The 27,628-nt window shown below is 39.9% G+C and overlaps 1 long non-coding RNA gene across 1 annotated transcript in view; it reads right to left on the bottom strand.

Moving 5' to 3' along the window:
• Positions 1-11,039: 11,039 nt before the first annotated feature.
• LOC116419671 overlaps positions 11,040-27,628 on the bottom strand; it is a 37,788-nt gene continuing 21,199 nt past the window's right edge. The window contains exons 5-6 of the long non-coding RNA XR_004229946.1: positions 24,977-25,052; positions 11,040-11,731 (exon numbers count right to left, since the gene is read on the bottom strand). This is a non-coding gene — a long non-coding RNA (uncharacterized LOC116419671). The remainder of the gene's footprint in view (positions 11,732-24,976; positions 25,053-27,628) is intronic.

Genomic DNA, 27,628 nt, shown 5'->3' with positions numbered 1-27,628 from the left:
AAGTCTAACTCTATGTCCAACCATCCGTAAATTGGGGGGTTAATACCACTTAGCCAAACATTGTACATTACCTGATACCCAGTATTTAATGAATATTTATCGATCGATTGATTAGTTTCTTCATTTGTAAGATCAGGAAGATAACATGGTTACTCATCCAATAGGATTTATTATCGAGAAACTATTTTATGGACATTAAAATATCATGTAAAATGTGAGTTATGGAATATTACAGTCTCCAGCAAATTTGTCATTGACACAAAGCACAGTGGTGGGTGGGTGTAAATAGTTTGTGGGGACATTGTCTAGGTTGACTTGTATGCAATAAATGGCACCGAAGATCTCCATCTGCTTTAGAATCTTTATTTGTAAAATGGGGTTGATAATAGTTGAGTGGTTGAGAAGACCAAAGGAGATAATAATTGAGCAAAAAGCTTAGCACAGTTTTGGGCGCATAATAAAATCTATAGATCTTATTAAATCTTATTAAATGTTAGCTATTATTATCAACTATTATTATTATTAATATTCAAACTTGCCTTATATGTCTCATGTAAAAAATATAGTATAAAAATTGAAGTCAACAAGCATTTATTAAGCACCAACAATGTACCAGCCACTAAGGACATGCAGACAAAAGTGAAAACAATGCTTATTCTCAAGGGATTTACATACCATTGGAATACAAATACAGAGTATAGATTAAAAGTGCACCAAGACTTTTGGAACAGTCAGGATAATACAAGGGAATAAGTGCAAATGTAATTTAGAAGAAAGAAAGATTATTGGGAACAGGAGATTGGCTCTGCAGTAGTACCCTAGGGAGGGAGTAGAGTGTAATATAAAGCTCATAAGACCAGGAGTTAAGGGGATTCATACACTGGCTTTGCTATTGACTACTGTGTGATACTATTGGACTAATCTTTTAATTTCCTCTACTTCCTTATCTAGAGAATGTGGGGGGATGAGTTAGGTCCCTTCCTGAGGTCCCTTCCAAGTCTAACTCTATGCCCAAGGATCTGTAAATTGGGGCGTTAATACACTTAGCCAAATACATAGTTGATAAGAATAGCTAACATTTAATAAGATCAATTTAACATTTAGTAAAATAAAATACAAGAGGATTGATTGGTGTAATGTATGTGGAGCAGGTTGCCCCAAAAGTCCCAAAAGAATGGTTTCAAGCTCTTAAAATGTACACTAAGACTTTGAGAGACCCAGTCTATACAATAATAATAAATCAAAGTAGGATTACCCAGTACAGAATTTTAAGATCACAAGACAGAGCTGAGATAGATCAGAGTGAGATCAAGTGGGAGAAACAGAGTGGAATAATAGAGAGGGTCCAGGGTTCTAATCCTGGCTTCTACTGATTTTAGTCTTGTGATCCCAAAAAAATCACTTGACTTCTGGAATTTCACCTTCCTCCTCTGTAAAATGGGAACGATGACATCTGCAACTACCTACTTCATAGGGTTATTGGGGTGGCGGTGAGATTGGGTGCCTGGACTGTAAAAGTGGGAGCTCTTCTGAAGAGTAAGCAGTTAGGTGACCCAGTGGAGAGAGAGACAGGATGGGATTCATCTTCCTGGGTTCAAACCTGACCTCAGCCACTGACTAGTATAAGGACCCTGTTTCCTCGTCTGTAAAAATGAGCAGAGAAGGAAATGGCAAACTGCTCCAGTACTTTTGCCATGAGAACCCCACATGGGGTTGCGAAGAGTCAGACATAATTGAAAAACGACTCAACCCACTACCTACCTATGAGCAATAAAATGAAGGAAAGGGGTAGAAATTATCCCCAAGAGCTTTAGTTGAGACAATGAAGAAAGGAGCTGTAAAGAATGAAAACACGACTAGAGCTCCTTTTTAATTGCTCTCCACATTCTCTCTTTTCTCTATTTTTCCACATCTCAGTTCCAAGTGGGGAGCCCCAAGTGGAATACGGAACCTTGAGGAGGCCCCCACCAAGGGCCATATTGGGAGACAGGCACTTGGCTGCCTCGCTAAATCACGTTCCCGCTAATTCATCCCAAGGAACCGTTCATTTTTCATTTTTCGTTAGTTGTTTGATTTACAAAGACCAAGGCATCGATTGCCAGGAAGGATAGAGATGTGCACAATTGTAAAGCAATACAGAACGAGCCCTCTTGGGTCAGAGGAAGCCAAGGCAAACAAATAAATCTTGCATGATTGTGTTAACCAAATAGCTCTGCGCAGATCAGTGAGGGATCCGAGCTCTGGAGGACCCAACCCTGCTCAGAAATACGCCAAGCTCTGGCTAATGTCAGATGCTAGGAGGTCACGCAGGGAGAGGGATGATGGAGAGGTTCAGAAGGGAGCCTCGACATCTCAGACTGGGCCCAGCAGCAAGCCATTAACCAGGCTAGACTCCAGGTTGGGGGGACTCCTGAGTCCATGAGGCACCACTGCCTATTTCCATCTGTCTAGTTCATCACTGCTAAATAGACCAAGTCCGTGAGAAGTCTGCTTCCTTCTCACCAAGATGATGGAGGGGAGAAACTGGCGTGGGCTAATAGAAAGGTGGAGGGGACCATGGAGTGGAAGCTCCTGAGGGTAGGGGCTCTCTCACCATTGCCTTTGTAGCACACACTGAGGCCCTGGATAAATGCTTTTTTATATATTGATTGAAAAGAAAATGTAGCTAGATAAATCACTGAATGGGAGAGTGGGGGGTAGAGGGGAGGAGATCAAGGATACATAGTAAGTACTTAGAAAAAGGCTGCATTGAGTCACATCAATCAAGGGCCAACAAGTCAGAATATTGAATATGTGAAATAAAGGTTTTTTTTCTCAGGTCAGTCACATACATCTACATGTACATACATACATACACACATATCCAGCTTGACTTGTATTTACAATAGAGGAAATCTTTCTAAAATATTGTTTTCATAAGAAAACCCTGTGAGAAACCTTCAATACCTCCCTCTTCCCTTTTTCTTCCTCCCTCCCCTTTTTGGTCTCTATCTCTTTTCTTTTCTCTTGACTTTCTCTTCCCCCTTTCTCTTTCTTTCCTTTTAGCTTTCCTTACTTCCCTTTCTCTTTCTTTCTTCCCTTTTCTTCTTCTCTTCTTCCTTTTTCTTTCCTCCTTCCTTTTTCTCTTTCCTTCCTTGCCTTCTTCTCTTTCCCCTTCGTTCTTTGCTTCCTTCTTTCTTTTCTTAAATTCTTCTCTTTTTTCCCTTTTATTCCTCCCTTCCTTCTTCCCTCTCTTCACCTTTCTTCCTTTCTTCTCCACCTCACCTTTCTCTTATATTCCCTTTTTCTTTCCTTCCCTCCTACTTCTTTCCCTCCCTCCCTTCCTTCCTTGTTCTTTTTTCCCTCCCTCGCTTCTTTTTTCCCTCCCTCCCTTTTTTGCATCCTCCTCTTCCTTATTTTCCTTCCCTCCGTCCCTTTTTTGCATCCTCCTCTTCCTTATTTTCCTTCCCTCCCTCCCTTCTTCCCTTTCCTCATTCTTTTTTCCTTCTCTCCACTTCCTCTTATTTTCCCCCTTTCTTTTCCTTTCTTCTTTTCTCTATCCCTTTTCCCCAAATCCCACCTGGTCTTCCTTTTTTTCTTCCTTCCTTCCTTATTTTTCTTCTTTCTTTCTTTATTTTTCTTTCACTTTTCTTCCTTCCTTCCTCCCTTTTTTATGTCCTCCTCTTTTCTTCCCTCTTATTCCTCCCTCCCTTCCTTCTTCCCTTTCCTCATCCTCTTTTCCTTCCCCTACCTACTTCCTCTTATTTCTCCCTTTTCCTTTCCTTTCTCCTCTTCTCTATCCCAAATCCATTCTCTATCCAAATCTCATTTGGCCTTTCCTTTCCCTCCCTCCTTTCTTCATTCCTTCCTTCCTTTTCCTCCTTCCTTGCTTTTCTCCCTCTTTCCTTTTTTACATTCTCCTCTTTTCTTCCCTCTTATTCCTCCCTTCCTTCTTCCCTTTCCTCATCCTCTTTCCCTTCTCCCCCCCACTTCCTTTTATTTCCCCCTTTTCCTTTCCTCTATCCCTTTTCTCCAAATCTCATCTGGCCTTTCTTTTCCTTTCCCTTCCTCCCTCCTTTCTTTTCTCTTTTCTTTCTTTCTCTTTTCTTTCTCTTTCCTTCACTTTCCTTCCTTCCTTCCTTATTTCCTTCCTTCCTTTCTCTTCCCCTCTTCTCCCTCTCTCCTACCCTTCCATTTTCCCTGTTTGTCCTTTCTTCCCTCTTTCCACATCTTCTTTTCAATTCTATATTCCTTTACTTTTTAAAACAAGTTAGAGTGCTATGCTGTGCTACTGAGGGAAATGCAAACATGATTTAGATCTCTGCCCTCAAGGAGTTTGCAGAATAATAAAATGGCATTTATTTGGGATTTTCCCCGCTTCTGGATGTGTTTGTCCTATGTTCTTCCTTAGCACTTTAAGGATGGGGCTTCTATCTTTCTCCACAGTGCCCTGTGCAGTGGTGGGCATGAGCAGGAGAGGATGCTAACTTTACTGCTTGCCTGACTCTCATCATATCAACATGTTTCCAATTAGAGCAGGAAGAAGCCTGAAGCCCCAGAATCTTGGCTGGGGCTTTCTTTATCATCCCCTAACTCTTTCTCCCTCGCTGTCTTCCAGTATTGTGGGACTGTTTAATATTAATATACTCATCAGCCTCATAACTCAGGCACACAGGGGGTGGCGGTGTGGGCTTGTGAAGGAGAGACCCTTTGCCTCAGCCACACCGGGAATGTTCAGGTTTCTAGCAGGACACTGCTGGAAGACAGTGGTGTGCCAGGAGAGCATTCTGGGTAATGTCATGCAAATGAAGCATCCCTTCCAGGGCATTCCCCTTGGGGATTTAAAATTCCTGGCTCAGAAATGGCTGAATTGAGCAGTTTCAGAGCTGCTAGGGGGGTGCAAGGGGGACAACCACAGACTTTTCATTCTCTCTGCACTCTTAGGTCTGCTGAGGGCAATCATTTAGCTAATCTGGCACTTAGTTGGGAGACAGGCTCCAAAAATACGAGGCTGGTTCAGGCTCAGCAGTGACTCTTGTCCCCAAGACTTTTCCCTGGGGTTCATGGTCACATGTGACATTTTTGTAGAGATAGTACTTGTACAAACCTAGCTGGGAAATCCAGGTTATTTAGTCTCCTAGTTGGTTTGAGTCAGCTTGGTTATGGTGGGTTGGGATGGATAATGAGGGTATTGAGTAGCATAAAATGTCCAGATGCATTATCAAATCAGAAGATTTAGAGCTAAAGAACCAACCACATGGGCCGTCAATTCCAATCTTATTTGAGAGCATAAGATTGATGACCAGAGAGGTAATGATTTGAGCAAGGTCACATGGGTAGTAAATGATTAAGTTGAGATTTGAACCTAACTCTAAGGACTTCTGACTCTTTGCTGCTTCCCCTTAAAAGCAAAGGTTCTTAACCTGTGGTCTATTCCCCAACATCCCCCCAGGAGTCCGTGAACTCACCAGAAAAATGATTACATTTTTATTTCAAAATGATTGGTTTTCCTCATAATTCTCTACATTTTACTTAATGTATTTAAAATCCATGATTTTGAGAAGGAATCCTTAGCCTTTATTAGGATGACTCCAAATGGGCCCATGACACAAAAAAGATTAAGAGCCCCTACTTTACACAGTCCACCTTTCATGGCTAATCACCTTTTCACTAATTCACCATGAACCAAAGACTCCAGATGGCCTCTAATTACAGATGATTTTTCCCATTAACAGCCTTCCAACTTTTGGGGCATTTTGTCAACCACTGTGCTGGGCACTGCGTCCAGCTTCTCCCTCCCTACACTTCTGCTCTTGGATCCCAGAGCCCACACCCCTAAGACCAAGGAAAAGTGAATCTGTTGAGCTCAGGACCTTTCTATCCTGGGCTAACTTCCGTTAACTGGTGATGGAGTAATTCCAAATGTGCCTAGACCAGGGAATAGAGCTGGTCCTGACCACTAGCTCACTAGCTGCTCACTAAGGCCATCTAGACTCGGGAAGTGCCATTGCACCAGGGGAAATTACCCCCACTTTCCACCTCTTGCTCTGAATGGAGTAATCCACCAATAATATAATTGTTTTTGAAAGGGATGGCCTTATGACTACTTATTTCCCTGCTTCCCAGACCAAAATACCTTTTGCTTCCCACTATTCCCCTATAAGTGTTTTCTCTTCCTTTGAGAAGCCTTTGTTATACAAGAATTGTCTCACTTTTTGTATTTGTATTCCTCTCTCCTTCCTTTCCCTCTATCCCTCTTGTCCTCATTCTTTTCCTTCCTTCCTTCCTATCTTCCTCCCTCTCTTTCTCCCTCCTTCTCTTCCTCCCTCCTTTCCTTCCTTCTTTCCTCCTTCCATCCTTCTTTTCCTCTTCTCCTTCCCTCCCTCCCTCTCCTTTTTTTCTTCTCTTCTTGCCTTTCCCTGCTTTCCTACCTCCTACCTTTTCTTCTTTCCTTTCCTCTCTCTCTCCTTCCTTCTTTTTCTCCTCATCTTCCCTTCCTCCTTCCTTTCTTTATCCCCTTCTTCCCTCCCTCCTTCCTTCCTCTCATTCCCTCCCTCCATCCCTTGCTTTCCTTCCTTCCTTCTCCCTCCTCTCTCCTTTCCCTCCTTTGTCTCTGTTTCTGTCTCTCTCGTCTCTCCCTCTGTCTCTGTTTCTGTGTCTCTGTGCAAGTCTCTATCTCCCTTCACCCTCTCTCCCTTCTCCATCTCTTTCTTCCCCTTCCCCTGCACCTCTCCCTCTTCTTCTCCCTCCCCATCTCTCTGTCTTGTTCTCTCTCTGTCTCTTTGTGTGTCTCTCTCTCTCTCTCTCTCTCTCTCTCTCTCTCTCTCTCTCTCTCTCTCCTCTCTCCCTCTTCCTCTCACTCTGTCTCTCTCCTTCATAAATACCAGAACCTAATCACCATTAATTATATAGAAGGTATCTCGGTGCCCACCAGAACTCTGCACAGGTGATAGGTTTCCTCATAGCTACTGTCCTAGAAGCAAAGAAATCAAACCAAGGCATCTCTCAGTGCCCTCGAGTCACCACAAATAAGCACATGGAAGTAATTTCTAACGACCAGAGCAAGCGTATCATCAAGAGCTGAGACGGGAGAATGCATTGAGATAAGTTTTGAAATTTCTGGGCTATTTTCACAGTAACAAGATATGATTTTTATCACCAAGTAAATGCCCACAGACTATGGAAATAGACTTGGAGTTAGAGAGATCCATGTTCAAATGCTGCCTCAAATAATTTATATGATTCAGCCTCAGTTTCCTCATCAGTAAAATGGGGATGATAATAATAGTACCTATATCCCAGGGATGTTGTAAGGATCTAATGATATATGTCTGTAGATCTTGAAAAATTATATACATTTCTATACTATCTTTATTATTATAACAGTTTCTGGTACGAAATTATGAGCACATGTAAAGAAACGTCCCTTATGTCACTCCCCAGTACCTATAGCAACATGGACCTAATTCCACGCAAATTTCTCTGAGAGTCAGCCAGAGTTTGCTTGGTGAAATGTCTCTAAGCAGTCAATAAACATTTATTAAGTGCTTACTATAGCAGTGTGATCATGGATAAGTCACTTAACTCTGCCTCAGTTTACTCACCTGTAAAATGAGTTGGAAAAGAAAATGGCAAATCATTATGGAATCTCTGCCAAGAAAACCCCAAATGGGATCATGAAGAGTCCAACATGACTGGAAATGACTGAACAAGAAAAGTGTTACAAGAACTGTGCTTACTACTGGAACACAAAGAAAGGCAAAAACTCAGTCTCTCCCACAAGGAGTTTACTAATGGGCAAAACAAGATGCAAATGACTATGTACATATAAGATATATAAATGAGTAAGGATCTCAGAAATAAGGCATTAGCAGTAGGAAAGGTAGCTGGGAAGGACCAGGAAACACTTCTTGAGGAAAATAAGATTAGCAACCAAGTCTAAGAGGAAGCCAGGAAAGCCAAGAGACAGAGAAGAGGGAGAAATTCCAGGTATGAGTGAATGATAAAGCTTTTTTTTAACTTAACTTTTATTTTGTTTTTATATAGTCTCAAGTTCTCCCTATAGAAGGCAGGGAACAAGCATGTATATAAAATTTATATATTTGTATATAAATATATATGTATATATTTATATAAAAGCCTACTTTGTGCCAGTTATTTATATATATATTTACCACATATTTACACATATTATATAAATACATGTATATTATATATACAATATTTATACATATTATTTCATTTTAGCCTCACAACAATCCTTCAAGGATGTTTTTATTCTCATTTTACAGTTGAGGAAACTGAGGCACATAGGAGTCAAATGACTTATTTAGGGTCATACAACTAGTGTCTGGGGTTGGATTTGACTTCAGGACTTCCTAATTCCAAGTACAGTATTCTTTCCAGTATACCACTTCTTAATATTCCTAATATTCATTCCACTAATATTCGTTTCCTAATAGTCATTTCACTTTTTTCCCCAGAGAGACAGCTTATAACAAAGAACTGATATGCTGTATTTCTTTGGAGAGAGGAGAAACAATATCCCAGGTATGGAGGATGAACCTCAAAGGCAACAGCAAAGATCTGGGGATCTTTGACATTGTTACATTGACTCTGGAGAAGTCACATGAGCTTGGGTCTCAGTTTCCTTATCTGTAAACTGAATGAGCAGGGAGACAAAGTGATTTCTAAAACCCTTTCTGGCTTCAGGTCTTCTATCTAGAAGAAAGAAAGTGAAAGGAATGGGAAAGATGGACCAAAGATACAAAGGCTCCATCCTCTAGACCTCAATATTCATCATCATTTGTGTATGTGTGGATTTCCACTGAATGAGGAACAGTTGAACAAATGGTGGACTTAATTCCCCATCCCAATGAAATTACCAGTCAGCCAATGAAACCAACCAACCAACCAATAAACAAATGTGAACAGAGTTGGACCAGATGAATTCTAAGGTCCTCTCCAACTTGAACATTATGTTTTTATAATTCTAAGAACAGACTGGACCCCACAGGACAACCAGCAGCCAGTGGAGAGGCCAAATGAATGAGCCAAAGGTTCGTTTCTTTGGAAAGAGATGGAAACAATGAACAAAGCTTGTCACGTCTAGCGTTCCCCAGATCTTTCCTTTTTTTTTCTCTTAAGTGATGATGGTTCCAAGTGAAATGAATCATACAATCAGAGGCTCATAGCTGGAAGGGACCGTGGAGATCATAGACTCCAACTTTTTTTATTTAACAGATTAGGAAACTGAGACCCAGAAAATTTAAGGAATTTGCTCACGTCATAAGGTTTGCATTTGTCTGAGGTGGGATTTGAACACAGACAAAGAAGGGAGGGAGAAAAAAAATATTAAGTGTGTACTATGTGCTGAGCACTGTTCCATGCTTTATAAATATGATTTTATCTAGTTTTCATCACAATTCTAGGAAGTAGGTACTATTATTATCCTCACTTTACAGATAAGGAAACCGAGGCAGGAAGAGGTTAAGTGACCATGTTCCAAGCACTGTGTTTACCACTACAACACAAAGAAAGGCAAAAACCTATTCCTTATCCTCAAGGAGATCCCCATGGGGGAACAGGATGAAAATGATTATGTACATAAAAGATATATGCTGTATAAATGGTTATTCATCTCCGAGAGAAGACCCAGTATCACACAGCTACAAATTATTTGAGGCTGGATTTGAAGGAAGGTCTTTCTCACTTAGAAATAGTCCTCATTTCTGATTTGGAAGTATTGCCAACTACATTTCCCACCACCTCCATGCTAGGATATAACTTGTTCAATGTACATCCTCCTTACCCCTTCTCCTCCTTTCCAACTCTAACCCTGAGACCAGTAATTAAGCCAACACCATTATGATTCCTGAAAAAAATCACATCAATCAATTGCCCTATGACTCCAATCATTAAAACACTCCTTCCCTTCCATTGCTCACCACAGGTATTGTCTTCCTCCATTAGAATGTCAGTTTTTTGAAGGCAGGAACTGGCATGTCTGCTTGTATTTGTGTACTCAGTGTTTAATAGTGTCTAGTATACCACAAACACTCAATAATTGCTTTTTTCCCCCTTTCATTCATTCAAAGATATTACAGCAGAGTCCAGACTCTTGTTCGATTAACTTAGAATACAAGTCTGAAGATTGCTTATATGTCTATCACTGGAGCACCAGCCTAGTCAAGTCCACAGGTCCTCATGTCTTTAACACAAAATCTCAAGTGGTACATATTTTTGGCCACAGACATTCATGAGTCAAATAACAAGCATTTATTAACTCTCTATTAGGTGCTAGGCACTGAGAATAAAAAGAAAAAAAAACATGAAACAATCCTTTCCTCAAGAATCTTATGTCCTATTGGGGGAAATACCTTGTACTAAGGAGGAGAGGAGTTGTGATTTACATCAGTAAAAAGCAACACCTATTCTAATGCAATTGACCATCTGACCTAGGGACCACAGATTCCTCAAGAGATTTATGGATGCATTTCGTGGGATTCATGAATTTGGATTAAAAAAAAGAAAAAAAATACATATTTATTTCCATATAATTTGTTTCCTTTGTAGTTGTTTTGTGTGTTTAAAAATGTGATTCTTATAAGGACTCCATAGATTTCACCACACTGCCCAAGGGGTCCATGTAAAAAAAATTAAGAAAGAACTCCAGCTTTAAAGAACTGAAATAATTATTACAATAATAGTGTTATAAGGACAAGGATGTTACTGATTCATTGCACGATATTGGTCAAGTCACTTCATTTTTCTGGGACTCAGTTTCCATATTTGTAATATAATGGGATTGAACTCAATCACTATTAAGTTTCTTTTGAATTTAAAAATAATTTTTTATCATCTCTGTATCCCTATGAATAAAGATGGTAGTTTTAATGTCCACCAGCATTAGGAGACTTGTCTCCTTATTGTGACTTCATTATATATAGATCAGTCAATCAGCAAGCATGTGCGACTTTAGGCAGGTTAACTACATTCACTTTACCAGACTAGGCAATAAGCTAAGAGTATAAGTTCCAGAGAAGGTACCAATCTGCACTGGTAGAAGGCATTTCTTTATTAGAGAGTTCCTTACATGAATGATATGACAGTTTCAGCCTCAATTCTTACAGCTATTGTGTGCCAGAACTATCCCTACTATGTGGTAGATAAGTTACTAAACATTGGGGATACTAACACATTAGTGAGATGGTCTTTTCACTCTTTCCTTGATATTTCTGTGCCTCCATTTCCCCACATATAAAATAGGTTTCCTTGTTCCTGCTGTATCTCTCAGGGTCATTGCAAAGACATGAGTTTATAACATGAAATATAGAGATGGGGGCGGGAGAGCCCTTGGAAGGGGAAATTGCTATTTAATGTAACTAACAACCATCTGGTATGCATTAGAAGAGATTAACAGACTGGGCAGAGAAGGGGGGGGACTGGTCAGGGGGTTAGCTGAGGAAAGGTGAAACAGTCCCCAAGCTGCTATGACTATGAACTCACAGCCTGCCCAGAGAATTTTTAGTTCATAAGTACAACACAAACTGGTTATCCAGGGAGGGTTCCTATAACTAACTCCCTTTCCCTTTTCTCTTGTCCTGTATCTTTTAGGGACAAAGGGCATTATGGTAATGGATAATGGCACACTTGACCATGGCACCCTTTGTACAAAGGTTGGCTTTTACTGACCTGTTCTGCTTGAATCTCAATCTCTCCATTCACTTTCTTTCTGTAGAAATAATTGGTCCTTTGAGAAAAAGGAGAAAAAAAAGAAGTTAATTAGATGTCAGCAGAAAATTTACTCTTTTCTAGTCTAGTCCTAAACCAGCTCCCTACAATGACATCCTCAATCTGCGTCTTGATATGCAAGCGTGTTCTAAGTTATTAACTGAACCTGCCAACAACAACAAACAACAACAACAACAACAATAACACAACAACAAAACAGGTAGAGTTGCTCAATCAGGCAATTCACTACTCTGTTCCAGGCACTGGGAGTACAAAGAAGGTAAAAAAAAATGCTCTTAATATTAAGGATCTCAGAATCTAAAGAGGGAGACCATTTTCAAATAATGATACAGACACAATCAATTGTTATTTGTCAAGAGTCAATTGGAGATCATTGTAAAGTCAGTAAAAGTGGGGAGACCTGGACAGGTCTCTTCCAGAAGGGAGGATATGAGGGAGACTCAGGGAGCCCAGAGGTTAAGGAAGGAAAATATCCTATGCATGGGAATGGCCAGTGAAACCGGAGATGGAGTGTCTCATGGGAACAATGGTAAGACCACCATTACAGAGTATTGGAAGGGGATGAGGTGTAAGAAGACTGGAAAGGGAGGACAGGACCAAGTTATAAAGGGCTTTAAAGGCCAAATGATGATTTCATCATCCTTAATAAGGAGTAAATGGAGTGTATTAGAAGGATGGTACATGATGGGATCAGAACCACATTTCAGGAAAATCACTTTGGTGACTATGGATTGGAGTGTGAAAAAACATGAAGCAAGGAGACCATCCAGAAGGCTATTGTGCATGTAGTGGGTTGAAAGTTGACTCTAGAGTCAAGGAGCCATGAGTTCAAATCCTACCACTAACATATGGGAAATCAGACCTTGGGCATTAAAGTCATAGGATTTTTGAGGGCTCCTTCTCCCATTAGGAAGTTCTTCCTGTGACCTCCACTTTGGAGAAGGGCCCCAGAGCAGCCATTTCTATGTTACCATGCCTCTGCCTTCTTCCTAGACCCTTTTACTTCTGTTTTAGATGTTGTCATCTTCCACTAAAACAAAAGCTTCTCAAGGACAGGGACTATCTTTTGCTTATAATTTTATTTCCTTATCCTAGTGTCTGGACATATAGGAAGCACTTAATAAATGGCTGAGCATTGATGAGTGTTTGAATCTCCCGCCACTTTCCAAACAGCTGGATAAGAAGCTCCTGAACAATTACTGGAAAGAGGGGGAATCACCTCACTGGGAATGTCCTAGACTGATGATATTACAAGTTAGGACCCTTCCACCATGCCCTTAGCAAATAAGTATCACAGTAAAATGGGGACAAGTTGCTCCTTGAGGATCCATTATTGGAGAGAGGAGAAGATAGAATGGGAGAAGAAATGGGGTGAGAAGGAAAGAAGGAGGAGGAAGGAAGAAGGGAGGAGGAAGGAGAAAAGCAGATGGAAGGGAAGAAGAAAAGTGGGGAGGGGGAAGAAGGAAGGAGTATAAGAAAGAAAGTGAGAGGGGAAAAGGAAAGAAAAAAAAGAAGGGAGAAGAGGGTTGGCCATGTTGCAGGAATGTAAATATTTTTCTTACATTCTCTCTCCTCTCCCCTTTTCTTAGTTTCATGTCCTTTCCTCCCTTCCTGTTCCACAGAACCTTCAAGGTGGAAGGAAATTAAGTGTTAATCTTGTCTAGCCCTTGCATGAGCAGAAATTGCTCCTAGGTTGTCCCCCAGGACTCCTGCAGCCTCTCCTTGAAGGAAAGGTTAGGGATCACCGCCTCCTCTATCAATCAGAAGGAATAAGTGCCCCAAACCAAAGTCAGACAAGGTTTTATAGCATGATGATCCTAATGAGGAGAAGGGTATAACAGAACATTTGTTTTATTTCCCTCTGTCTCCGGGAATAAATTGTGCCTTCTCGAAGCCTAACTGCTGAGGGCAAGTAGGATGTTAAAGGATCATCTGTTACTGTTTCTTCATTGTTTAAATGAGGAAACTGAGGTCCAGAGAGTTAAAGTGATTTTCCCAAAGACAAGTCAATAGATCTGTGTTGTTACTTTACAGCTTATCTCTCCATACCTGGTATGTTTTCCCTACTTAACCCTTCATTTCAAATCAGATAATACAGATAAAATATTGAGCACAGTGCCTGGCATGCAATAGGTGCCATGTAAATGCTTATTCCCTTTCCTCTCCCTCTCCTTTTCTTTTGCCTCCTCTCTTCCCTCATGCTTCAAGGTCAATTGACAGGATCAGGAAGTTTTATTATGCAAAAAAAAAACCTTAGGGAGCAGTTGACGGCTGCCATTTTGAAGAGAGTTTTAGTCTGTTTGGTCCCAGAAGGAAAAATAATGATCCATGGGTAAAAACTGCAAAGAGGTAAAATGTGGCTAGATTTCCATGGAAATTTCTTGACACTGCTTTTCTCAAGGTGTGATAGGACATTGGACTCCAAGTCTAGATCTGGAAAAGACCTCAGAAGCCATCTACTCAGATCCCGTCATTTTACATAGGAAGAAATTTAGGACTTTAGATCTAGAGGTTGAGGGCATGTAGTTAAACTCCATCATTTTACAGAAGAGGAAACAGGTTCAGAGAGAATCACTTGCACAATATCACCAGGTAGTTGTGGAGAAGAGATCTGAACCTGGGTTCTTTAGATCTCATACTTTTTTCCTTTGTACTAGGCAATATGCTTCTCATGAATGATGGGAGGTTTTCAGGCAAAGAATAGATAACCACCTGTCAAGTGTGATTCTTGCTTTGAGGTCTACTTACTATCTATATGCCTATGGCTATGTCGCCCTGACCCTCAAACTCTCATCTGTAAAATGGAGATTAAAAATAGAAAGGGAGAAAATATCACATTGTTAAGGGGGGAGTGAAAGGGAAGGAAGGGAAGGAGGGAGAGAGAGACGGAGAGACACAGAAAAAGACAGAGAGGAAGAGATGCAGAGAGACACAGATAGAGACAGACACAGATATACATACACAGGGAAAAAGAGAGACAGAGAAAAAGAGAGAAAAAAGGGAGAGAGAGGAGAGAAAGAGGAGAGGGAAGGAGAAGAGAGAGAAAGAGAAGGGAGGGAGGAAATAGAGAGAAAGCAAGACAAGAGAAAAAGAAACAGATATAGAGAAAAAGAAAGAGGAAAGAAAAGGAGAGGGAAGAAAGGGAGAAAAAGGGAGGGAAGGAGGAAAATGAGAAAAATAGAGAACACAGAGAAAAGGGGGGAAATAAAGGGGGAAAGGTAGAGTGAGAGGAAGAGGGAAAGGGGAGAGGGGGGAAAGGAAGGAAAGAGAGAAACGGAGGGAGGGAGGGAAAGAGAGAGTTAGAGAGGAAAGAAGGAGCTACCATTCAAACCACAGGTTGGAACCAGTTGAAATATAGACTAAATTAGGAGATTTAATAGTATACAAAAAGGGAAGGGACAGAGCATACAGGAGATATTGGAGAACATAAAAATTCTTACTATCTAAAGCCAATTAGAGAACTGGCTAACAGAATGTAAGTTCCTTGAGGGCAGGCACAATTGCATTTTTATCTTTGTTTTTTCCTAGTCTAGTGTAGAGCCTGGCACCCTGGGCACTTCAGGAATATTTCTTGTTGCTCTTGAATTTTCCAAGCGTGGATAAGATTTGCTCTCCCCTGGGACCTTCCAATTTTGCAAAACTCTGTGCCTTTGCTGATGTCTAGCGAAAGTTCGCCCTGAGTGTCTCTGGATGCAGCACAGTTCATGGTGGGTCTCCTCTAATTGCTGGCTTCCATCTAGCCTGGACCACATAACTGATCTTGAGAACAACCCTGTCAGGTAGATGCAGCTTTAGTTTCACGTAGGGAAACTATCACATGGTGTCAGCTCTGAAGTCAATGCTCTACGTATTATACTACCTGGTTTATCCCCCTAGAAGGTGAAGAATTGAGTTCCATGGCACTTTTGGAAATTGTACAGAGTTTTTAACCACCCCAAACTAAATTCTGCAACATAATTCTGCTTTTTAAAAAATTCTTTCAGTGGAAGATAGAGAGAATTGTGAAAGGACTCAATTTAGATCCAGGAAAACCTGAATTCAAATCTTTTCCCAGAAAGTCACCCAATTTCTCACAAGAAGTTTGAGACAAAGGGAAGTGAATGAGAAATAAAAAAGGAGATAACAATCTTCTTTGATAGAGAATATATCTACCCTGTCCAAAGGGCAGGTTTATACTATCTATTCCTCCCATTCTTCCTCTAAAGCTCCATGACTGAATCATTGAATATCACAAAATCACAAGAATCAATACAGCAAAACTGACCACAAGTACATGGGACTCATGGATGGGAATAGTAGCTAGTGGTGGCTAAATAACTATTCAACTTGTGACTTGTATAAAAGTTGCTATGAAAGCAATGACCATGGAAATGGGACCACAGGAAAGAAAGTAGCCTGGCCATATCACAGGAATGAGAAATATAATAGGGACTCCAAATGTCCTATTTGTTCATCTGCGGAATTTTCAGAGAGACACAAGAGGGTCTTCTCCAGGCTAGCGAGATGCTCCGTGGAGGTGAGAATATCAGAGCATGAGAAGGGCTAACTGGGTGGGATGTGATTTGTACCCATGGAAGAGATATTGACATGGATAAGCTTATGGGCTCATTGACCTGTTAAAGTAGGCACTATTATTACCCCCATTTTACTGATGAGGAAACTGAGGCTGGATCCCATAAAATATCTGTAGCAGGATCTGAACTCTAAGTCTTAGTCTGTGGATTTTTTTTTAACGTGGTAATAAGAGCACTATCTTGTTACTGTGAAAATAGCCCAGAAATTTCAAAATGAAGCAGCGTGCTATAGATTAGGTATCTGAAGAAGGGGGTATGCTACTTTTTGGATTTCTGAGGTAATTTGTTCAGATTTTCTGCTTCTAGAAGGCTTAGTTCCTGCCCAAATCTCAGAGGGAGTTCTAGACTGTTTCACTCAAGAAGCCAGGGTCCAAGACCCTTCATCAGCCCGGTTTCCCTTCTGTGAATGGAACAACCTGATGCTTTGGGGTTGGCCCTGTTCCAAGGAGGGGCCCGCAGCTGTCTCCCCTCTGTTGACATTAATGGGAGTGGTGGGTTGAAAATTTTATCCATCACAGCCAGGATACAGCTAGATGGTGGTGGGGACTGGGGTGGGAGTAAATGGGATCCTCTGCCCCACATTCTCGACTTCCCCCCCCCAATTCCTAATCTATTCTCTTATCTTCTGAAATGCAGAAAAGGGAGAGACAGCTGTGACCTTGAACCCTGTCAGCAGGTAAAAACCTACTCATTCTGGGCCTTCCCAGAGATGCAGAGAGACAGAGATAGAGACAGACACAGGATGTGGGAATATGGTCCCTAGAAACTGGATTTGAGATCAGAAGTTGTAGATTCAAATCCGGATCCTGTCACCCAGAGTTCTCACTGCAGACAACTGTTTTGACCATTCTGAGGTTCAGTTTAAAAGGGGATAATGACATTTGTACCACCCATTTTGTATATATCTTACAAAGTTAAACTAAATGGGGCCAGGGTGGTAATTTGGTGGAGAGAATACTAAAAATGAGAAATTCCTGACAATCATTAGCTGTGGCAGTCCAGGGGAAGTTACTCTCCCAGGCCTGTTGGAAACACTCTGTAAAATTCATTGTAAGCTTTCCATAAAGATGAATTATTATGAGAATAAAAAGAAAAACTGACATTAATATAATTAATATTTACAAAGCACATTATATATGTTAGCTCATCAGATTCTTGAACAGTATTGGAAGTTAAGAGCTGTGGTTAGTCCCATTTTACAGAAGAGGAAACTGAGGTATTCAGAAGCTAAAGTCACTTGTTCAGGGACACAGACCTGATGGATATCAGAGGCTGGATTTGAATCCAGGTCCAGGGGACAACAAATCCAGTGCTTTCTTCACCATGCCAGGCTATCTTTCAAGGAAAATTCGGCCTCTGTGTTTTGGAATGTTTATTAATTTTGCCAGCTCTTGATGGTTTTGATCATGACTAAGGGAATGGGAATGTTTCCTAGAGGGAATCTCAGAATTTCTGAGTCAGAGAGGGTCTAGCCACAAGCCTGACTTGGATTTAAATAAGAATCCCTGAGGCCGTTCAGTCTCTGATTTAAGACCTCCTGGGGGGCCTCCACCCAGCTCCTCAGGCAACCCATTACTCTCTAGGACCAAAGTAAGTATTAAGAGGGCTTTGCTGGAGTCAAGCTTCTTTGGACTCTTAATACCAGCTACCCATTGGTTCTTGCCTCAGGGGTCAAGCTGAAGAAACCTAATCCCTCTTTCTAAAGAGCCTTTCAAATGCCTGAATACAGAGATTGCCTGGGCTTTCCCTTTCTCCCTGCCCAATTCCATGGATTCTCTTAGGGAACGGACTCCAGGCCTTTCTCACCTTCATTTTCCTCTCCTAAACATTACTCCTAGTAGGAGCTTAATAAATGCTTGACTGACTCTCTAGCACTTCTATCTCCTTCCTGTAAACTGCTATCCAGGTGGGGCACTTGATCTGAACAAGCTTTTCACTTGGACTTTGAAAAATTGACTTTCCTATGTGAAAAGTAAATAAAAAAGATATAACTGTTGACAAACTGTGATGAAAGTCACTGATAATAATAGTAACCATAATAATAGGGGACATTTATGTAGTGATTACTGCCTGCCAGGCACTGAGCAAAGTATTTTAGCTTCATAGTAATGTAGAAGATGAGGAGTATTATTATTCCCATTTTACAGATGAGGAAACTGAGGTAGCCAGAAGTTGAGTGACTTGGTCAGGATCGGGAAGTGTCTGAAACTAGATTTGAACTCAGGTTTTCCTGATTCTAAACTCCGCAAGGCTCTATCCACTGAACCACCTAGGAATCTATATTCTAATGATGGAGACAAAATGCAGAAATATAGGGGTGTCAGCAAAAGAACTCTGGGAGATGACTATGAACCACTACATAGAATTCCCAATCCCTCTATTTTTGTCCGCCTGCATTTTTGATTTCCTTCACAGGCTAATTGTACACTATTCTTCTTGTACAGCAAAATAACTGTTGGGCATGCATACTTATTTTGTATTTAATTTATATTTTAACATATTGAACATGTATTGGTCAACCTGCCATCTGGGGGAGGGGGTGGGGGGAAGGAGGGGAAAAATTGGAACAAAAGGTTTGGCAACTGTCAATGCTGAAAAATTACCCATGCATATAACTTGTAAATAAAAAGCTATATATAAAAAATATATATATAGGGGTATGTGTGTTATATGTGTGTATAAACATACATACCCATATGTATGTATTATATATACATATACATCCATGTGTATACATACATATACACACATACAAACAATACATATATATAATATATACATAAATACATACATATATTACATAAATGAATACCTACACACATATGTATATATCCGTATGTATGTATGTATATATATATATATATATATATATTTCTATCTATCTATCTATCTATCTATATGAATAACAATATGAATAGAACAGATACAAAGCTACCCGAGGCAGAGGTACCAGCACTAGGAGTTTTAGGGCACGACAATTTGCAACCAGTGGATGTTGAATACTGTTTGTGGAACGAATGAATGAACAAAGGAATGAATGAACCAATGAATGAATGTGAATACAAACTGGAAGGGACTTTAAGAAGGCAGAGGCACTTATACCACCCAAGAAGCAGTTGTACTAGAGAGAGCCCCCCCCCCCAATTCCTACCCCCAAGTTCTGTTAGAAAGCTGTTTGTTTTGCACCTTTCTGAACCGTCTCCTGGAATTTCAGTCGGACCACAGCAGAGAGGTCATGTAGTCCATCCCTGGCCTGGCTGCAAAGCCATACCCAGCCTCCTCCGGGCCACACACAGAGCTGACCTCCACCGGAGGTCTTTTAGCTTAGTTAACATACAGATCAGGCTGGAGGGCTCTCTGAGAAGTTTCCCCGCCAGATGGGCAGATGGTAGAGACCGGTTGGAGTTGAGATAGGAGACAACTTTTGCTGAATTCATCCCATTCTGCCACTGCCTCAGCTGGGTGACCCCTGGCAAATCAAGCATTCTTTTTCCGGCTCCCTGGATTCCAGCCTTACCTCCTGGCTCCTTCCCCCTGAAATCCTTCCTCCTCCCTCAGGTTACGCCTGGGCAGATGGAGCATCCCACCCCTGGGCATTCAGAAGGCATTAACACCACGTGTGGCCTCCAGTGCTGATGCTATTATTACAGACATTTGGAGAGGGAGAATTATAAAACGAGCTTCGCTTATTCTGGGAAGTTTCTTGTTTGGGAAAGGCAAAAGTAGGAAAGGATTTATGACTAGACAGCTCAGATCTTTTCCGGCTGCAGAAAGAGGAGAACTAGAATAAATAATATTTGCTTTTTGTCAGAGAGGGGCTTTCGAATAAATCAGTCTGGGATTTTACCAGAAATAATAACAAAAGCTTGCCATTTATATGGCCCTTTATGGTTTGCGTGTATTTTATCTTGGAATTCCCCTATGAGATAGTTGTTATTATTATCCCCATTTTATAGATGAGGAAATTGAGGCTATCCCTGGCTCCAGTTTTCCCAGGGAAGCAATAAGGATAGATTTCTCAGGGAGGAAGGGGTCAAGAAGATGTCATTCAAGCTTTCTGCCTTCCAAAGGTCTCCAAAGAGATTACAGAAGAATAGAGAAGAAAGTGAGGCACTTCCCCCCTTTATGTCATGAAGGAGATAAAATGCTGAGAGTTTGGATCTGTAAGAATTGAGATAGTTCTAACTTCTGACAATCAGCCCCAGCGGAAACTCAGCATCCAATGGAGATTACACATGGAGCCTTCAGAGAATCTGCTGGGAACTCTGGGTCTCTGGTGGGTGCAGTTCCTTTGATTGCTGATCCACTGGTACCCTTAGCTATTCCCTCTTCCTCAAGGGAAGAGTGGACTCTGCCATGCTCATTCAGCTCTCCTACATCTCGTGTAAAGAAAAAATCAGAAAAAACTTGGCTTTTAATTTTTTTTTCCTTGCTGAGGCAATTGGGGTTAAGTGACTTGCCCAGGGTCACACAACTAGGAAGTGTTAAGTATCTGAAGCCACATTTGAATTCATATCCTCCTGACTTCAGGACTGGAGCTCTAGGCTTAGAGTTTTAGTGACTAGACTAGGGGAAAACATTTTTGTGACAAGGACAGAGGAACAGAGACAGAGAGAAACAGAGACACCGCCATAAACTGATGCACATTTTATATACATCAAAATAACAAGATGATCATAAAATAAAATAATGTCAATGAAATCAATGCTAAAAGAATAAAAAACTTAGGCCAAAAATAATGGAAACACAGTTCCATATGTTTAAAATTATATAAGCATATAAATATTTTATATATGTATATATATATATATATATATATATATATATATATATATATATATCCATATGAGTGTGTATTTATTTCTTCTAACAAACTAAGCCCAAACTAGAAAATGGCCTTTACTATCAGCTGCAATCATTTTATTAGGTATTTTTAAAAGCATTTTTGGGAGAACGGAGTTAAGATTGGGGGTGAGAAACTTTTTGTTAAGAAGTGTCAAAATAAAATTAATTTTTAATAAATTAATTTTTAATAAATTAATATTTAATAAAAGGAAAATTAATAAAAAGGGAAAAGATCTATATTTGATGAATGAACACACAGAGAAACTAACTAATAAATTTAAAATCAAGAAGGAAAAAACCATTTCTTTGTGTTCCTTTTGTTTTTTTCTCTTTAAAAATATTTTTTTCATATCCATTGTAAGAACGGGTTTTTCAACTCCGAGTAGGAGACAGCCTCAACTACCAAGTGATTACTGTAGAAAACAGAGCAGGCCCATTACTTGCTAACTAGTCTCTTCAGGATTAATTCTACTTTTTGAACATTGAACCCCCTGGAGCTTGGGTTGCCATCAGAGAAGACGCTGATGCTTAAGGACAGCAAATACATGTGATTTCTGGTTTAATTTTCTGCAATCAACATCTAGTTAGACTCTATGAAACTTTGTTTATCTTACAGTAAATTGTTGGGACTCTGTGATTTAAAGCTTCATGGTTTCTTCATCCAAAACCATTTTATTTTTTGCTATAGAAATGAATGAGGGTAAGTGGGTACGGGGAATAAGCATTTATATATGGTACCTTATTATGTACCAGTTACTGAGCAAACACGCTCCAAATATTATCTCATTCGAATCTTTCTTATGATCCTGGCAGTGGGATGGTAGTGGTAGATGGTATTATTATCTCTATTCTACAGCTGAGGAAACTGAGGCAGATAGAAGTTAAGTGAATGTTCACACAGCTAGTATTTAAGGCTGGATTTGAACTCAGGAATACTTGATTTGGGGCTTGGCCCTGCTCTAGCCACTGCAACACTGGCTGCCTCAAGATATACCTCAGAGTCTTAAATTTCCCAGGTCTCTGTTCCCTTTCCTTCTTATTCCATTACCCAACAAGACATCCACAGGGCTTCGTGTCTTGAAGGTTGAGGGTCCTCCTGACTTTAGGACTGGAGCTCTAAGGCTTAGAGTTTTAGTAACTAGACTAGGGGAAAACATTTTTATAACAAGGACAGAGGAACAGGAACAGAGAGAGCAAAACAGAGACACTGGCATAAACTGATGCACATTTTATATACATCAAAAATAACAAGATGATCATAAAATAAAATAATATCAATGAAATCAATGCTAAAAGAATCAAAAACTTAGACCAAAAATAATGGAAACACAGTTCCATATGTTTAAAATTATATAAGCATATAAATATTTTATATATGTATATATCCATATGAGTGTGTATTTATTTATTAATTGTATTTAATATTGTTTTAATTTTTATTTGTTATTTATTTGTTATTAGCTATTTAATATTGTAATTATTATTACCTTCATTGGGCACAGGGAAATTAAACAGGCTTACAAGACAGAACATAAAAAGAGCTATTCTGTATCTCTAGTTCCAAAGACAGTTAGTATCAAAGAATGGGAGTGTGGAAGGGTTGGGGCTGCCCTTGCACAATCCTAGAATTTCAAAGATGGAAGGGAGCTCAGGCTCATTAATCCAACCTAAGAAATTTCCTCCATAATATTCTCTATTAGCAGTCATCCAGTATTTTACTTGATATGTCATTCCCAGTAATGGTCATTCATTTGTTTATTCATTCTTTCAATAAGTATCAAGTGCCTCCTATTTGCATTAAGATTGGAAACACCAAGGAAACATTTCCTCCCTCAAGAAGTTTATATTCCTTAGGATCAACTGATCAATCCATAGGCATTTATTAAGCACTCACTATGTTATAGACACTGGTGATACAGACCCAAACCAAAACCATTTCTGTCTCTGATTTTCTGCCCCCTATTTCTGGTTTCTCCTCCCAAATTTCATTTTGTTCTCTCATCTAGTCAATTGCTTGCAACCCTTTTTGGAGCTCTCTGTAAATCTCTATACAATTTTTCTATTATTTCTATACAAATTTCTGTAAATCTATAAATTTCTAGCTGTAATGTGAAATGTCCGAAGTCATGTGTTTAAGGTGTTTTTGGAAATCTTGTATCATTATATAACTGCCAGTCATTATTATTCTTTTTATAATTCTTGTTCCATCTTGATCGTGTTGAGCTAGAAATGGACCAAGTCACCACCCTACCATTGTTAAGCAGAATAATGCACAAATGGCTAGAATGATGTTATATAATACAAGTCCTGAGATGTCTCCTCATTTTCTCACTGGAGATCCACTCAGACCAGCTCTAGTAATGGAAAGACCAACAGGGATTGTGTGGATCTCAACCTCTTTCCACATCCTTTGGACTTCTTGAACTACAAGCTCTATATTATTGGGAGCTTTCCATTCTATACTGTTTGAAGTTAATTGTATTCAGCATGATATATGTTAATTCTTGCTATTATCATAAATTACTATATAAACGATTTATATTATTATTATACTGGCAGTGAGGTGACTCAATGAATAGAGTACCAAAGAACTGAATTCAAATCCAGTTTCATGCTCTTTCTAATTGTGTGATCCTGGGCAAGTCACTTAATCCTGTTTGCCTCAGTTTCCTCATGTGTAAAATGAGCTGGAGAAGAAAGTGGTTAACCACTCCAGTATCTTTGCCAAGAAAACCACAAATGGGCTCATGAAGAATTGGACATGACTGAAAAGACTGAACAGCATTATTACAAATGCTTCTTTCCTTCCTTATCAATTGAAATGCTTTCTTTACTCAAATATGAGGAATCATAGTTTTGTTAGAGTTGGGGTATTTCTGGTGTGGTGACTCCCTCTACCAAAAAAAAAAAAAAAAAAAAAAGATCACAACTTTCCTATGAATTAGTATATGTCTAACCCATGTTTGGAAAAGAGTCCCTTCTAAAGCATTTCTGACAAATGGTCAGCCAGTCTCCAGCTGAAAGGGAGGGGACCGGTTCTGCTCACAATTTGGCTGTTGCCTCTCTAGAGAAGCAGACCATCTTTGGAGAGCTACAAAGGATATGAAAAATGAGCCAGTCTGACCCTCTGTGCCATTTCAAACATTGCCTTTGCCCAACCCATATCTGGAATATCCTCGTTCCCCATGTCACCTCTTGGGACTTCAAGTTCCCTTCATGATTAATCTCAAGGACAACCTCTTGTATGAAACCTTCTGTAATTACCCCATTTTTTTTTTTTAGCATTTTCCTCGCTCCCAAATAACTTTATAGGATGAAGCATATGCTCTCAGGTCATTGCTCTGGCTCCCACTTACCCTGATGAATCATATTTCCAGACCTTTTTGGTAAGACCCTTTCAGGGTTCTAGGGTTAGCCTTGAGGGAGAGGAAGTTTTCTGGTGCTGTACAGCTCACAAACCTTAATTAGGCTGTCCCCCAGAGCCCTTACTGTTTAGAATCATCTGTTAGGGGAATGATTGGTTGGTTGAGACTTGCTCTCACTTCTTTAAAGTACCAGGGCATCTTTTCATTGACTTTAAGTTGGGTGGGGAATTTGATGGATTTATTCCATGGACCCCATCAAAGAAGTTAAGAACAAGAATTATAATAAGAATAATAATGACTGGCACTTACCTAGTGGCATAAAACTTTCAAAAGCACTTTATATACATGACCTCATTGTATATTTTGCATAATAGCTACATTTACTATATATACATGTTACATATTATATATGATTATATATTTGTATATATGTGTTTATATATTTCTTATTTATCTTACCTGTGGGTTTGTTTCCATTTCAATAGAAGGTAAAATCCTTCAGTGTTCTTGTCCACATATCTTCTTTATTTATTATCTATAAAAATAATAGATATGAAGGAAATGAGTATTTGATTTTAGTGACTTTCCCAAAGTCTCCGAGTTCTCTCAAGGTGAGATTTTAATTTAGTTCTCTTAACCCCAGGACTCTTCCTTCAATTGGATTGCCCTTCTGTAATCTCATTTCTAAACTGAGTGTGGATTTCTTTAACTGTAAAAAATATGGAGATTGGAGGGGCTGCTAGGTGGTGCCATAGTGAATAGAGAACTGAGTTTGGAATCATCTTCATGAATTCAAATCTAACTTCAGACATCTAGTTGTGAGACCTAAATCTGTTTCCTCATCTGTCAAATGAGCAGGAGAAGGAAATGGCAAACCACTCCAGTATTGTTGTTCAAAAAATCCCAAATGGGATTGTGAAGAATAGGACATGGCTGAACAACAAAAATAATGGGGCTTTTGAGAATTCTTCTAACTTTAGAATTATGAACCTGTGACCTTTCTGCGGCTCAGTTTCCTTATATGTACAATTAGAGGACTGAACTAGATTAGAGGTCCCTTCCAGCTCTAGATCTACGGTTCTATGAAAAATTGTTGGAATGAGTAATAGAATCCTTTGATTAAGTGGACTTAAGTCCACTCACTGGATAAGAGTCCAATATCCCCATACTGATTGCTACTGAAGCTTTTGCCCCAGGACAGTTTAGGTTACTTCAGATCTATTCATTTCAGTTGTCTACAATCAGTGTACAATTTCTTCCCTTAACCTCTTACAATCTGGTTTCTGTCTTTATCATTCCATCAAAACTGTCCTCTCAAAAGTTACCAGTTATCTCTTAATTGCCAGATCTATTAGACCTTTCTCCATTTTTCTTCTCCTTAACCTCTTTGTAGTCTTTGCCACTGTTTTATAATCTGTCTCTGTCTTTCTCTGTCTCCCTCCCTCCTCCTCTTGTCCCTCTCCCTTCCTCCTTCTCTCTCCCCTTCTTTTTTTCCCCACTCCCCTCCCCCACTCCCGCTTCTCCTCTTACCTATCTGACCATTCCTTCTCTGTCACTTTCATTGGCTTCTCCTTTACACCATAACCAATCTAACCATAGGTCTCCCTCAAGGTTCAGCCCTGGGGCCTTCTATCTTTTCTCCCTCAATATTTCTTCCCTACATGACCTCATGAGCTTTCATGGATTTAACTACTACCTCTATGGTGATGATTCTCAGATCTACTTTTCTTGCCCCAGCCATTCTGCTGACCTCCAATCTGGTACTTCCAACTGTCCTTCAGATATCTTGAACTGGGTGTCTGGTAGACATCTTAAATCCAATACATCCCAAACTGAACTAATTTCACCATCCTCAAAATCCTCTCCCACTCCTAACTTTCCTATTGCTATAGAGGGTACCCCATCCTCCCTGTCCCCCAACCTAAGGTAGCACTCTCAATTCCTCATTCTCTCTCTCTCACCCTTCCCACCATTCAAGCGTTCCCAAGGTCTGTCAGTTCCACCTTTGCAATATTTCTTGAAAATGCCTTCTTCTCTCCTTTGACATTACTACCAACCTGATGCAGACCCTCATCATCTCATGCTTGTACATTGCAAAAGCTGCTGGTGGCTCTGTCTGCCTCAAGTATCTTCCCACTTCAGTCCCTACTCCATTCAGCTGCCAAAGCAATTGTTTTAAAACATAGGTATGATCTAGTAGCTCCTTATTGCCTCCGGCATCATTAATTTAAAAATTCTCTGTTTAGTGTTTAGAGACCTTCATAACCTTCCTTCCTATTTTCTCAGTGATTTTATACCTTACTCCCCACAACACATTCTTTGATTCTGAGACATCAGCCTCCTGACTGGGCTCAACAAGTTACCCCAATTCTCAGCTCCAGGCAATTTTTCTGGCTGTCTCCTATATCTGGAATTCTTACCCTCCTCATCTTTATATCACGGCTTCCTTTAAGTTTCAACTAAAATCTCATCTTCTACAGGAAGCCCTTCCAATCTCTCCTAATTCTAGTGCCTTCCTGTTAATTATTTCTTACTGATCCTGTATACAGCTTATCCTATGTATTTGTTTTTCTCCCTATGTTTTTTCTCCCTATATTTTTTCTTTCCTATGTATTTGTTTTAGATAGTCAGCTCCTTGAGGGCAGGGTCTGTTGTGTGTCTTTTTTTATATCTCTAGTGTTTAGTATAGTTTTTTTTTTCCCCTGAGGCAGTCAGGGTTAAGTGACTTGCCCAGAGTCACACAGCTAGAAGTGTTAAGTGTCTGAGGCCAGATTTGAACTTGGGTCCTCCTGACTTCAGGTGCTCTATCCACTGTGCCACCTAGTTAAAAAAAAAAAAAAAGCTAGTCCTATGTGGGCAGTCCCATAATAGGTTCTTAACAAAAGTTTGCTGAGGTTCAGTAATCCAAGGCAATCCCAATAAACTTTGGATAGAAAACACTAACTGCATCCAGAAAAAGAATTATGGAGATTGAATGTAGATCAACACAAGCTATGTTCACTTTTTTTCTGTTTTTTTTTTTTCCTCTCATGGTTTTTCCCTTTTGTTCCAATTTTTCTCTCCCAGCATGATTCATAAAGAAATATATATTTAAAATATGTATGCATATAT

The sequence above is a fragment of the Sarcophilus harrisii genome, chromosome 5, assembly GCF_902635505.1.
Source record: "Sarcophilus harrisii chromosome 5, mSarHar1.11, whole genome shotgun sequence".
In the NCBI taxonomy this organism is placed as follows: domain Eukaryota; kingdom Metazoa; phylum Chordata; class Mammalia; order Dasyuromorphia; family Dasyuridae; genus Sarcophilus; species Sarcophilus harrisii.
The sequence above is the reverse complement of the archived record's forward strand: the minus strand, read 5'-3'. Positions and strand labels throughout refer to the sequence as shown.